A 12,653-nucleotide genomic window follows, 5' to 3' on the forward strand; every position below is an offset into this window, starting at 1 on the left:
AGGAACATACTACACCGAGGAGGGTAACGTCTCTCGAAAATCTTCCATGTAATTATTCCTCTACCAAGAACAAACAATCCTGTAAAATTGCATGACCACGTATTACACCACTCAACTACATCTTCTTTTGCAGCAAGGACGATAGTGATCAACTTGTGAACGATCGCCCAACTCTGCGACGAATGTGAAAAACAGCACAAAAATCCGTGAAGTGTATGCGGAACACTTCCGCCTTGCTTAGCAGGCTTTCTTGTAAGATTCACGATTCTGGACAATTGATGCAGCAACTTCTTTCTCACACTCATCTTCTCTAAATAGTGTATTAGACCGTACTTCTTCAAATTCTTCCTGTCCTTCCTTCCCTCCTTTCTTCCTTCCTTCCTTCAGCATCTTGAGCCCGAATAACAAGAATAATGTCGTTGAAATATAGTAAGTGTGCGCAAGAAAAGAATTGTTGCAACAATACGAAACACAGCTGATAAAATAGTCATGAGTATTAATGCTGAAATGGCATCCAGAACTTCAAGTAAAGCGTAGAGGTCTCATTGCCATGACAGCTGCGATGACAAATGTTTTGTCGCCCAGTTCACATTCACTAAAAACAGATATTGAGGCAATAAATGCGTGTATAAAATCGACTTTTGTTTGAGGACTAATTGGTAGCTCCAAATCGACGGGTTCTTTCTCTGTTAATCTCACGTATATTAAGCACACACAATAGCTTCCTCACAGAGAAATTCTAAAATTGTAAAGAATTACTTCGGATGATACGGAAAATTGGCTACTTACTAGTCCTGAATGTAATCACGAATCGTTTGTTACTGCGTTGGACACGAAACACTAAACACCATCAAATTTTAGCTCTTAAAGTTGGAATGTCTATTAGCATTGCACACAGTGTAAGCTGTCGCAGTCTTTTTCGTTTATTCTACGGTAGTAGGTAATTTTTTATAATAATCGTCCTTATTGTCTTAAGCTTGCATTCATTTTCACGTGCAATGAACACGACCCATGTTTTATAAACTGTGCTATTCAGCTACAGAGGCAGAGACTGTGGAAAAAAAAAAAAAAGAGATTTTAGTGTAGCGACTCGAATAACGTGTGTGTTAACTAACTCCACCTAGCTAGGCAGTAGAGTTGTTAATATAGTGGACTGTCTTGTTACGCAGGACCATGACTGAAGTTTTCCCTGGCTTTGTCAAATCACTCGGATGGATGCCGAGATTCCATCATTCATCCACTATGTGCGTTAAAGCTTTGTCCCTAACTACTACGAAGAATGGTTAGAAATTAATTCCCCTCTTAACTGGGTTCTCCATCACCTTCCCAAATTATTTCAGGTGAATAACGGGTTGATTCCTATTAATAGTATACAGCTCAGCACACAAGCTTTCTTGAAACAACTTTTTACGTTGTAACTTTATTATTATATTTACTGTTTTCATAGCGTGATGTTTAATAATAATTTTTTTTAAATAGCTTTTGAATAGTTATTAGTAAGCTATGCCATGTTTCGTATATTTGTGAAATTGTCAAAGATGGCAGGATGAATAAAAATAACATTAATGGACATCTAGTTCATATGGACGTATGGGCATGTTAGTTGGAGTATTCGGTGAAAAGAACCGGAGATGTGGCAGATAGTCGACGTGATATGCGGCAACCTAAATCACACGCAACTTATGCTAACTACAGGACGAGGCCACACTCCACCGAAAAAATTGTGTGTCTTGTTCTGGGACAGTTTCTGTGGTTGGTTGGTTGGTTGGTTGGTTCGGGGAAGGAGACCAGACAGCGTGGTCATCGGTCTCATCGGATTAGGGAAGGATGGGGAAGGAAGTCGGCCGTGCCCTTTCAGAGGAACCATCCCGGCATTTGCCTGGAGTGATTTAGGGAAATCACGGAAAACCTAAATCAGGACGGCCGGACGCGGGATTGAACCGTCGTCCTTCCGAATGCGAGTCCAGTGTCTAACCACTGCGCCACCTCGCTCGGTACAGTTTCTGTGGTCTCTGGTGGCTCGTTACAGAGTAATTGCATTTTGTTTGATATCTTACTCCCTTTTATCTTTGTATTTGTCTGAAATTATCCACACAACAGTGCAAACGTCGACGGAGTATGATGCATCCTTGTTTGGAAACTAACTTGTTCCAATCATTCACGATACTTACTGTTGACAACGGTAACTGCCATTGTACTCTTTGCCCTTCTCGCTAGCAATCAGTACTGCTCAGTTTACTCTCGGTTTTGTTTTCCAGCTGTATCAGTAGAGCTTCACCTGGTACACAACAGTATCGATAGATTTCCTGACGGAGAGTTGTTCGATATGCACCCCGTGTTTGGGTTCACTGCATGCCATCGAAGAGCAGCACGACCACACCACGCTGAGCTGTTCCTGCAGCTAAGGCAATCACATAACAGTATTTTTGCGTATGCATCTACGAGAAACCGGAATCCTCCGGCGTTAGAATTATTGCATGTCACAGTCTTTTATTACTGCTGTCCATTAATTTTCATAGACGCAAACATAAGTAGAGTAACAAACCTAATAAATCATAATTCATTATTACTATGTAAGGAGTTGCCGAGGACTACAGACAGATCTCTTACATCAACACAGCCAGAAAAATGGTTCAAATGGCTCTGAGCACTATGGGACTTAACTTCTGAGGTCATCAGTCGCCTAGAACTTAGAACTAATTAAACATAACTAACCTAAGGCCGTCACACACATCCATGCCCGAGGTAGGATTCGAACCAATGACAACTCCTGCCTATCACTTCTTTAGAATGATTTAACTATCGATTTTTAAAAAAGGAGAAAAAAATACCATTGAAAGTTGTATCGCCTCGTAACTTTATAACCTTATTTATTTTGGACCAGCTTCAATGAAAATTACACTGTTCTTTACAGATAACCGTGGAGACTCAACTAAGGGAACGCGACATGACAGAAGTACAAAGATTTTAACTAATTTCACTAGCCCTACGTAATGACATCAGTGTCCTAAAGTACTCCACAAAGTCCTCGATGACAGAGAGAAACTAGAGAGAAAGAATAGAGACTCGTTTTAGCCGATGAGCGCAGTGAATAAAACTAGCGAGGTGATCTTTCCAGTGCACATGTACGATCGATCATGGTGTCTGAAGTAACAAGAGACGAACTCCACGAGGAACATGGCAAGATTCTATCTCCTTGGAATGCTGCCGCGCAGAACAGCTGTGCTGGCAAACGCTCAACGTCAGTGCTGTCAGCTTGTTTGCAATGTCTTTTTTTGTTATTTCGCACGCTATATTATTAGTGAGAAGGACTACCAAACCCTGACACAAATACGTGACCTGGGTCTGGAAACACGTGCGAGAATGTACTCCATAGCGACTTACCAAATCTTTCACCGAAACTATCACGAAAAGCCACCTTTGGTACGGTACGTGAAGTCTTCGGCAACATGTACGTCTATTCCAACCACTGGAACTCAGGGAGAGGAGTTACTCACGATGCGAAGCAGTGTGTATCCGGTCGTCGCTGATGGAGGTACGTGTGTGGATGAGCGGCAAGTTGGTCGCGATTAGACGGAACATTTTTAACACTATTCAGTGTTAGCATAATGTCTGGTCAAATTGATACAAGTGGACTTCAGCTGTGCTGTTGCATAATGGGTCTACAAGTGCACATTCTATGTCAATATTTTACTCGTCAATAGTTTAGAACAGATAGTAGCGGGGAATAAAATATTGTTTTAATTGGCTGTGCCCATGTGAAACTTACCTGAATTGGATTACGGACAGTGAAAGAGAGACTGTCTGATCTTAACCCATTGGCTTACTAATATTCTTCCCCATGGTCGCGGCGGGGGTAGCCGCGCAGTCTAAGGCGTCTTTCACGGTCCTCGTGGCTCCCCCGTCGGAGGTTCGAGTCCTCCCTCGGGCGTGTGTGTGTGTGTGTGTGTGTGTGTGTGTGTGTCGTCCTTAGCGTAAGTTAGTTTAAGTTACATTAAATAGTGTGTAAGCTTAGGGACCGACGACCTAAGCAGTTTGGTCACTTCGGAATTCACACACACATTCCCCATGATCGAGCCTATATTCACTATTTAAATTTACGAAAATCAGTATATTTTGTCTGACACTTTTCTCAAAATTATATAATTTTTTGACAAGAATTCTTAATAAATCTATCCATACTGTTTGATGAAGTGGTAAGGAATGAAGATAATACTGTTTCAGAAGTTTCTGCCGGTATGGTATGCCCAAAAAAATGCAGACTTGTGCAACGCCACAAGACATTTCTCTCATTCGTAACGTGTATCAGATTTCTTCTTCCTTGCTTTACACACTGCACAATTTCTGGAGAGTATTTTCTTGATGGTATTTGGAGGGGGGGGGGGGGTGATAAATCCAACAAAACCTCAAAACGGTTGCTTATAACTCGCAAAATATCGAAAGAAATCGAGTGTATTATACACCACTAAACAGATCGATTTCTCAGCTTGCCAATGGTATTTAACATGTCTTGCCAGTTATTAACAGGGAAGAAGAAACACTAAGAAGAAGTAATAGCTGCTCGGCTCGTCACACAGCCGGTAATGTAATAACGGACTCAAAACCTGCGATCGGCTGGGAGCCGGCTGTATAAGGAATGGGTTAAGCCAGCATTCTTGTTCATTCCTAGACTGCAGGATTCTCGCATCATTCGATCACGTTCACATAGTATGTTGTTATTACGTACGTCATTGTTGGCCTTAACCAGCATCTGCGCCAAACGTCGCTGCACCGAGCTAATAAACACATCTCCAGTTTCTAATTGTATTGCTTGACACATTATTACTTATCTAACAGCAATGATGATTCTGATGCGACCTACGATTTCACAGTCATCAAGCAGGCCGTTTGCCGCTGTCCTGTCCGTTTCCATGTGAAGGATGTGATCTTGGAACATTCACGATTTTGTGAATAGAGGTGTACTGAGCTTCCGAGGGAACACTGTTCCCTCTTAACCCTTCCAATAACTCCATTGCGTCTTGTTTTAACTATTATTCCGCGATCAATTCCTCATCGTGCGATCATAGTCGAATTAGTAGATGATTTGCCAAAATCACTACACACCAACTGGAAAACTGATTAGTGTTCATAAGTTACAGAATTTCTCACACGATAATGGCCTCACTAATTTCACGGAGACATGCCACGATTTTGATACTTTAATTTTTCCTCACTATTTTAATGCGTGTGACACAGGGCGTCTAGATGAACATTCGAGAATGGGTAATAAAGATCTCAAAAAATTAAAAAATTAAAACAAAATAAATTCCAAGTGACTCATTTGCCATTACATTAATAACATACACAGTTGTGCATTATTATTATTATTATTATTATTATTATTATAAAGTGGAAAAACAAACTACCTGTGTTTTTATTCTACTAAAAAAAATGTAAACTCCGTTCTAACAGCCCATGAAGGTCCAAAGGTACCGACAGGCCGCCGTGTCATCCTCAGGCCACAGGCGGGGTGTTTGAAAACACGCTCGTAATATCAAAAGCCTGCACTCAGCCGGCTTGGCAATGACATCTCCTCGCAGTTCTCTTTTAGCAGAACTCTTCATGGACCATATCGAAAAGATATTTCTAGACAAAAAACATCCCAATTGTAATACGAATAATGATTTCCACATGCTGACGATGTACTGTGTCTGTGGACTGGTACCACCGGACATCTCAACACATTTCTGGATCATTTAAGCTCACAACTCAAGAACATACAATTTACAGTGGAGCTTGATGGAGTATCCATTAACTTCTTGGAACTTAACATAGATATCACCACAAATACACATTGTTTCAGTATTTACAGGAGCCCACAACAACACATACTGTAATACCGTCTTGTTCAATAAACTGAACAACACACAAAAGCACTGCCTTACGTTCCATGGTGAATCGTCTAGCATCCATAGCCATTTCAAAACAGTATTTCAAAACAGAACTAGACACAAACTTATTGCATTTAGCAACAGCTATATCTCTTACTTATTTGAAAACGTTCCACACAACAGACAAAGAAGAAACATCTTGCGCTACTTCCCCTGCGTTTACGCTACCTCTGCAGCAACTGTCACAACAAAATTCAAGTGCTATTCTGTCTTGTGCTTAAGAACGTCATCTAGCAAATTATCCAAAACTCTCAAAATTTCGTATTATACAAGCGACAACACAGCTTACATCTTATTAGACAGCAAGGATAAATCAGATTTATGAAGTAATCGTGGTGTTTACAAAATCAGTTGCATTGGCTGTAACAAAATGTGTATTTGTTTACCAGACAGGGCTATAGTGGCAAGACTGACTGATAATGAACGTAACTGGAGATTAAATAAGCCAAACACCACTTCTGCTCAACATCCGCTGAAGCTAGGTCAGCCGGCCGCTGTGGCCGAGCGGCCCTAGGCGCTTCTGTCCGGAGCCGCGGGGCTGCTACGATCGCAGGTTCGAATCCTGCCTCGGGCATGGATGTGTGTGATGTCCTTAGGTTAGTTAGCGTTAAGTAGTTCTAAGTCTAGAGGACTGATGACCTCACATGTTAAGTCAGATAGTGCTTAGAGCCATTTGAACCATTTTTTTGAAGCAAGGTCATACATACAAAGTCTGCGTAGACGTACTACATACGGCTAACAAAGGAAAAAAAAACTATCAGAAGCACTAGGGGTATATAAACATTTATCTCAAAACCCCCACGTGGTTCTGAATTCATCAGCCAAAGCTGAATACATCCGCACTCTTAAGCTTCACATGATCGAGTCAACGAATTACACTCTAAGACCTCAATCCGAATGATCACATTCATATCCACAAACTTTTACCACAACACAATTGTTATATACTGGGTGGCTGTAATTTTGCTACTTGATCCAATGTAGACGGAAAACTGTACATGGGTACTCAATTTTATGGGAATGATGTTCCGACTGGGCGCTGTAGGATTTTGTTGTTAGTAGTGTTAGTGCCACGATCTGAGTTGAAAGACAAGCATTAGTGTGCATTACAGTAGCATATAGGCAGTATGGATCTAGAGGAGGTAAGCAGTGCTTCACTCATAAGCTATTTTGGCAAAACAATAGCGACAGTGATGCTGCTCTTCGCGAGTAGTGACGCATTAAAGGAATATGAAGAGATCCTCTTTCTGTACCAGGGTTGAAAAACATGATTCGGAAGTTCGACTAAACTGGCGACTTGAATTGCTCCTGGAAGACGCCGACGGCTAATTGTGTCACAAATTGTTGAAGCGGTTACTGTTGTCATGGCTGAGAATTCTGGACGCAATATGCGATCTTCAAGCAGTGCACGAGCTGTGTCACGACAGCTGAACATTCCGTGAGTCACCATTCGAGAAGAGCTGAGAATATTTATGAAATGATATCTAGGCTGTCGTGGATGCAGATGATCGTCACACTGAGCAGCGTTTGTAACCTGGAACGGAGACATGGTACGCAATTAAAGACTGCTACTTTCTCATGTGGAAATTAAAATGTGTTTCTTTCAGTCATTTCTTCATTATCTCTCTTTCGAATGTCCTTGGAAATGTTTTCACAAGGTTTCATTGCCCTGCGATCACTCGTTTTTCACGTGTGCCCCCTGAAGTAGCGAATGTGTGATTACAACCACCTTGTACCTCACCTCCTTTTTCTCATAACCATTAGTATCATGTAAATACGGCTTGTATACTTTAATATAGTACGTTTTCGCTATGTACTGTGTTTGATACTATCCTCATGGATTTTGTGTGTTGAAAGCATCTTTCTTCCTAATGTTTGGCTTTCTACACACTAGTGTCTCTTATGGACGCTAGTGAGCTGATGTATGACGATAGCCCAATAAGCTGGAAACCGGTTCGAAATAAACAAATATCAGTATAACAAAAACGCTGCCTTTTTCAACCTTAAATAATCAAGAAGTGACGGAAGAAGCCATAAATATGAACAATGATGATGATAATAATAATAATAATAATAATAATAATAATAATAATATCACGTTGCCAGCTAGAAATCGTCCATTTACAGTGATGAAACAAATCTTTAAAGACTAAAACAGCCTAACCTGATAGTACAAAAAACTACATTCATCAAAGAAAACAGAACACATGCTGGAAATTGTAAATATTTTAAAAGGAATCAATGCTAGTACAAGGCTTAGGAGAAACATTTACTGTCTTGGAATGGCCGACTGCACAAGCAGAAAAAATACTGTACTTCTCACTAACTTTTATTCTATATCTACAAGACCATGACTTTAAACTCTTAAATCTATAAATATATCGCGCAATCTTACAAACTGCTTGCCTTAATCAACGCAAATAAAGAAAAATCCAGGAAACTACATTTCGTAGAACTGATGGTGGATCATATTGATAAAATCACAAACGAAACTGGCAGAAGCTACTTAAATACACTCTAAGGGAAAAATGACGCATCACGAAGGAATTCTCCGAATAGGACGGAAATCCCTAGATGTGATGTACATGCACAACAAAACAAATGTTACAAGTTCAGAAATATTGGATGATGTATTCAAGAGAAAGAGCCTCACGAATTGAGCAAATCAATTCCGGGGTTCGATTCCCGGCGGGGTCAGGGATTTTCTCTGCCTCGTGATGACTGGGTGTTGTGCGATGTCCTTAGGTTAGTTAGGTTTAAGTAGTTCTAAGTTCTAGGGGACTGATGATCATAGACGTTAAGTCCCATAGTGTTCAGAGCCATTTGAACCATTTGAGCAAATCAATAACGCGTTGCTCTACCTTTGGCCCCTGTGCAAGCAATTATTAAGATTGGTATTAATTGAGAGTTACTGGATGTCGTCCTGAGGGCTATCGTGCCAATTTCTGTCCAAATGGGGCGTTAGATCGTCAAAACCAGGTTGGAGGGCCCTTCCCATATTGCTGCAAACGTTCCAATTTGGGAGAGATCTGACGACCCCGCTGCCTAAGGTAGGGTGTGGCAAGCACGAAGAAAAGCAGTAGAAACTCTCACTGTGTGCTGGCAGGCATTGTCTTGCTTAAATCCAAACGTAGGATGGCTTGCCATGAAGGGCAACAAAACGGGGCGTAGAATATCATCGACGTACCGCTGTGCTGGAGGTCGGACCATATGGCGAGCGACAGTCAGGTTGACATACCTCCTCTGCCCGGGGCGTCTCCAGACACTTCTTCGGCCTGGAATCGAAGTGACTGAAGGAGAACTATCTTCAGTGATGACTCCCGCTTCGAACTGAGCCCAGATGACGACCGAAGACGTGTCTGGAGAAGCTCCAAACAGCGGTGGGATACCAAATTTGAACAGAGATCATTTTTCAGATGCTGAAACATGCCTACTAACTTCCGTTTATCTCGCACGACTCCTTATTGGTGGTGCGATTTTTTCCGTCAGTGTATTTTGTTTCAAATTCACTTAAACAGGGAAAATTTGTAACAGCAGCGGAATTAGGAATGTGTTATCATACAGTTAAAAAATCGTATGTCTCTGAAATCGGAGGACTGCTTCTGGAATAAATCCCGAACTTTTTAATGATTTCGAAGCAGAAAAAATGTGATGTTGAGTAGACAAAATCAAAAGCAATTGTGAAATCAGTGTTTGCGGCCGACACTGTCAAACTAATATGCGACAGAGGCTACTTCTTTCCCTTCCCACACAAGTGTGAATCACTGACTGATGGGCAGCTGTTATTTGAGTGCCTGGTCAGAGGAACTGTGTGTGTGAGCCACTCCTCTCCTACATTGAGCGGCTCGCTGCAGTAGGTCGCAATCTCCCGACTAGAATGGGCAACTTTCTTGCATCTTTCACTTCTTTTAAGCTTAAAAGAAGTGACCCGGTCTCTGCTTCCCAAATTACGTCCATTTTTAGTCAGTTTAAGACATTTTTCCCGGTTTGTCAGACAGAAATTATGGCAATCCTAAACAGAATAGACGTTTAAGAAACGTTCACGCTGGAACTGCCAAGCCTATACTTTAGGAACGAGTATGGGAACCTAGCTCTTAATTACTAACGTTAAGAAACTTATGAATAATAAAGAACAAACGCAGACTAGTTTTACGACAAAGAGAATAAAAACACCACAAAGACAAGGCTGCCGAGATAGAAAGAGGTGCACCTGATTGTTAACTAATCCTCGATACATACTAGATAACTCGACAGCTGTTCCCATACTATTTGAATGACCTTCACCACGCACCTCGTCTTACATTTTCAGATTATACTACATCACTGAAGTTACTCTCAGGTACTATACCCACATTAACGTGGTCAGACCCGTTGATGGTCAGATGTTAAGTATTGGTGAGCGGCAACATCTCTTTGACGGCTAACTAGTTGCCTGTCTGGACTGATAGGTTTATATACACATACGCCTGTTGCTGTCTACCTGTCAAAATGGTCAGTTGAAACCTGTCAGTTCAAGGTGGGAAATGGCGCAATTTCTTCTTTCATTTTCTGTATATAGAGTCTGTTGTGAGAGAAACATAGAAATGAACTGTAAGCAAGGGAGAGGGATAGATGGTGGTAAACAATACAGTGGGAATGGTTTTCTTTTAATCCAATTCGTGAAATACACACTACTTTTATAGTAATACACACTAAGGTCAGATGTCTATAAGAAGAAGTAGTGCCAGTAGACTGTAGAGCATTTGCCCGCGAAAGGCAAAGGTCCCGAGTTCGAGTCTCGGTCCGGCACACAGTTTTAAACTGCCAGGAAGTTTCAGACTGTAGAGAGTTGCAGAGAGAGAGAGAGAGAGAGAGAGAGAGAGAGAGAGAGAGAGAGAGATAGAGAGAGAGAGAGAGAGAGAGAGAGAGCCAGCCTTGTACACTCCTGGAAATTGAAATAAGAACACCGTGAATTCATTGTCCCAGGAAGGGGAAACTTTATTGACACATTCCTGGGGTCAGATACATCACATGATCACACTGACAGAACCACAGGCACATAGACACAGGCAACAGAGCATGCACAATGTCGGCACTAGTACAGTGTATATCCACCTTTCGCAGCAATGCAGGCTGTTATTCTCCCATGGAGACGATCGTAGAGATGCTGGATGTAGTCCTGTGGAACGGCTTGCCATGCCATTTCCACCTGGCGCCTCAGTTGGACCAGCGTTCGTGCTGGACGTGCAGACCGCGTGAGACGACGCTTCATCCAGTCCCAAACATGCTCAATGGGGGACAGATCCAGAGATCTTGCTGGCCAGGGTAGTTGACTTACACCTTCTAGAGCACGTTGGGTGGCACGGGATACATGCGGACGTGCATTGTCCTGTTGGAACAGCAAGTTCCCTTGCCGGTCTAGGAATCGTAGAACGATGGGTTCGATGACGGTTTGGATGTACCTTGCACTATTCAGTGTCCCCTCGACAATCACCAGTGGTGTACGGCCAGTGTAGGAGATCGCTCCCCACACCATGATGCCGGGTGTTGGCCCTGTGTGCCTCGGTCGTATGCAGTCCTGATTATGGCACTCACCTGCACGGCGCCAAACACGCATACGACCATCATTGGCACCAAGGCAGAAGCGACTCTCATCGCTGAAGACGACACGTCTCCATTCGTCCCTCCATTCACGCCTGTCGCGACACCACTGGAGGCGGGCTGCACGATGTTGGGGCGTGAGCGGAAGACGGCCTAACGGTGTGCGGGACCGTAGCCCAGCTTCATGGAGACGGTTGCGAATGGTCCTCGCCGATACCCCAGGAGCAACAGTGTCCCTAATTTGCTGGGAAGTGGCGGTGCGGTCCCCTACGGCACTGCATAGGATCCTACGGTCTTGGCGTGCATCCGTGCGTCGCTGCGGTCCGATCCCAGGTCGACGGGCACGTGCACCTTCCGCCGACCACTGGCGACAACATCGATGTACTGTGGAGACCTCACGCCCCACGTGTTGAGCAATTCGGCGGTACGTCCACCCGGCCTCCCGCATGCCCACTATACGCCCTCGCTCAAAGTCCGTCAACTGCACATACGGTTCACGTCCACGCTGTCGCAGCATGCTACCAGTGTTAAAGACTGCGATGGAGCTCCGTGTGCCACGGCAAACTGGCTGACACTGACGGCGGCGGTGCACAAATGCTGCGCAGCTAGCGCCATTGACGGCCAACACCGCGGTTCCTGGTGTGTCCGCTGTGCCGTGCGTGTGATCATTGCTTGTACAGCCCTCTCGCAGTGTCCGGAGCAAGTATGGTGGGTCTGACACACCGGTGTCAATGTGTTCTTTTTTCCATTTCCAGGAGTGTAGTTGACACTGGATGTAGCGTGCATACGGAAAGAAATCAGGTACTGCTCTACCAATACTGCAACTACTACACTATTGAGTGAAACTGTCGTTACCATAAAAAATACATGGGAACAACCTACCTAAATTGGAAAAGGTCTATATGACAGAATAAGATGCCTGGATGAGTGAAAAAAGTTAACAAGTCATTGAATACATATGCAATGAAGTATAGCACGCATGCAGTAGTACAGTCGAATCGAGATGCTAAAGAGACTGCCGTGTCGACCGCTACAAGAGAGGCGTCGTATGTCTCACCTGGAGTTTTGCCGTCGAAAAAAAAAGGGTGGTAGTATGTTACTTCCTCCAAAATAGCGTTTTTTTTCTTTTTAACAGACAATCTT

The 12,653-nt window shown here is 43.0% G+C and overlaps 1 pseudogene; it reads right to left on the reverse strand.

Moving 5' to 3' along the window:
* The window catches only part of LOC126470971 (transmembrane protein 165-like), a 93,233-nt pseudogene extending 89,390 nt beyond the window's left edge, over positions 1-3,843 (reverse strand).
* Positions 3,844-12,653: the final 8,810 nt, after the last annotated feature.

Source organism: Schistocerca serialis, chromosome 3 (assembly GCF_023864345.2).
Source record: "Schistocerca serialis cubense isolate TAMUIC-IGC-003099 chromosome 3, iqSchSeri2.2, whole genome shotgun sequence".
Classification (NCBI taxonomy): Eukaryota; Metazoa; Arthropoda; class Insecta; order Orthoptera; family Acrididae; genus Schistocerca; species Schistocerca serialis.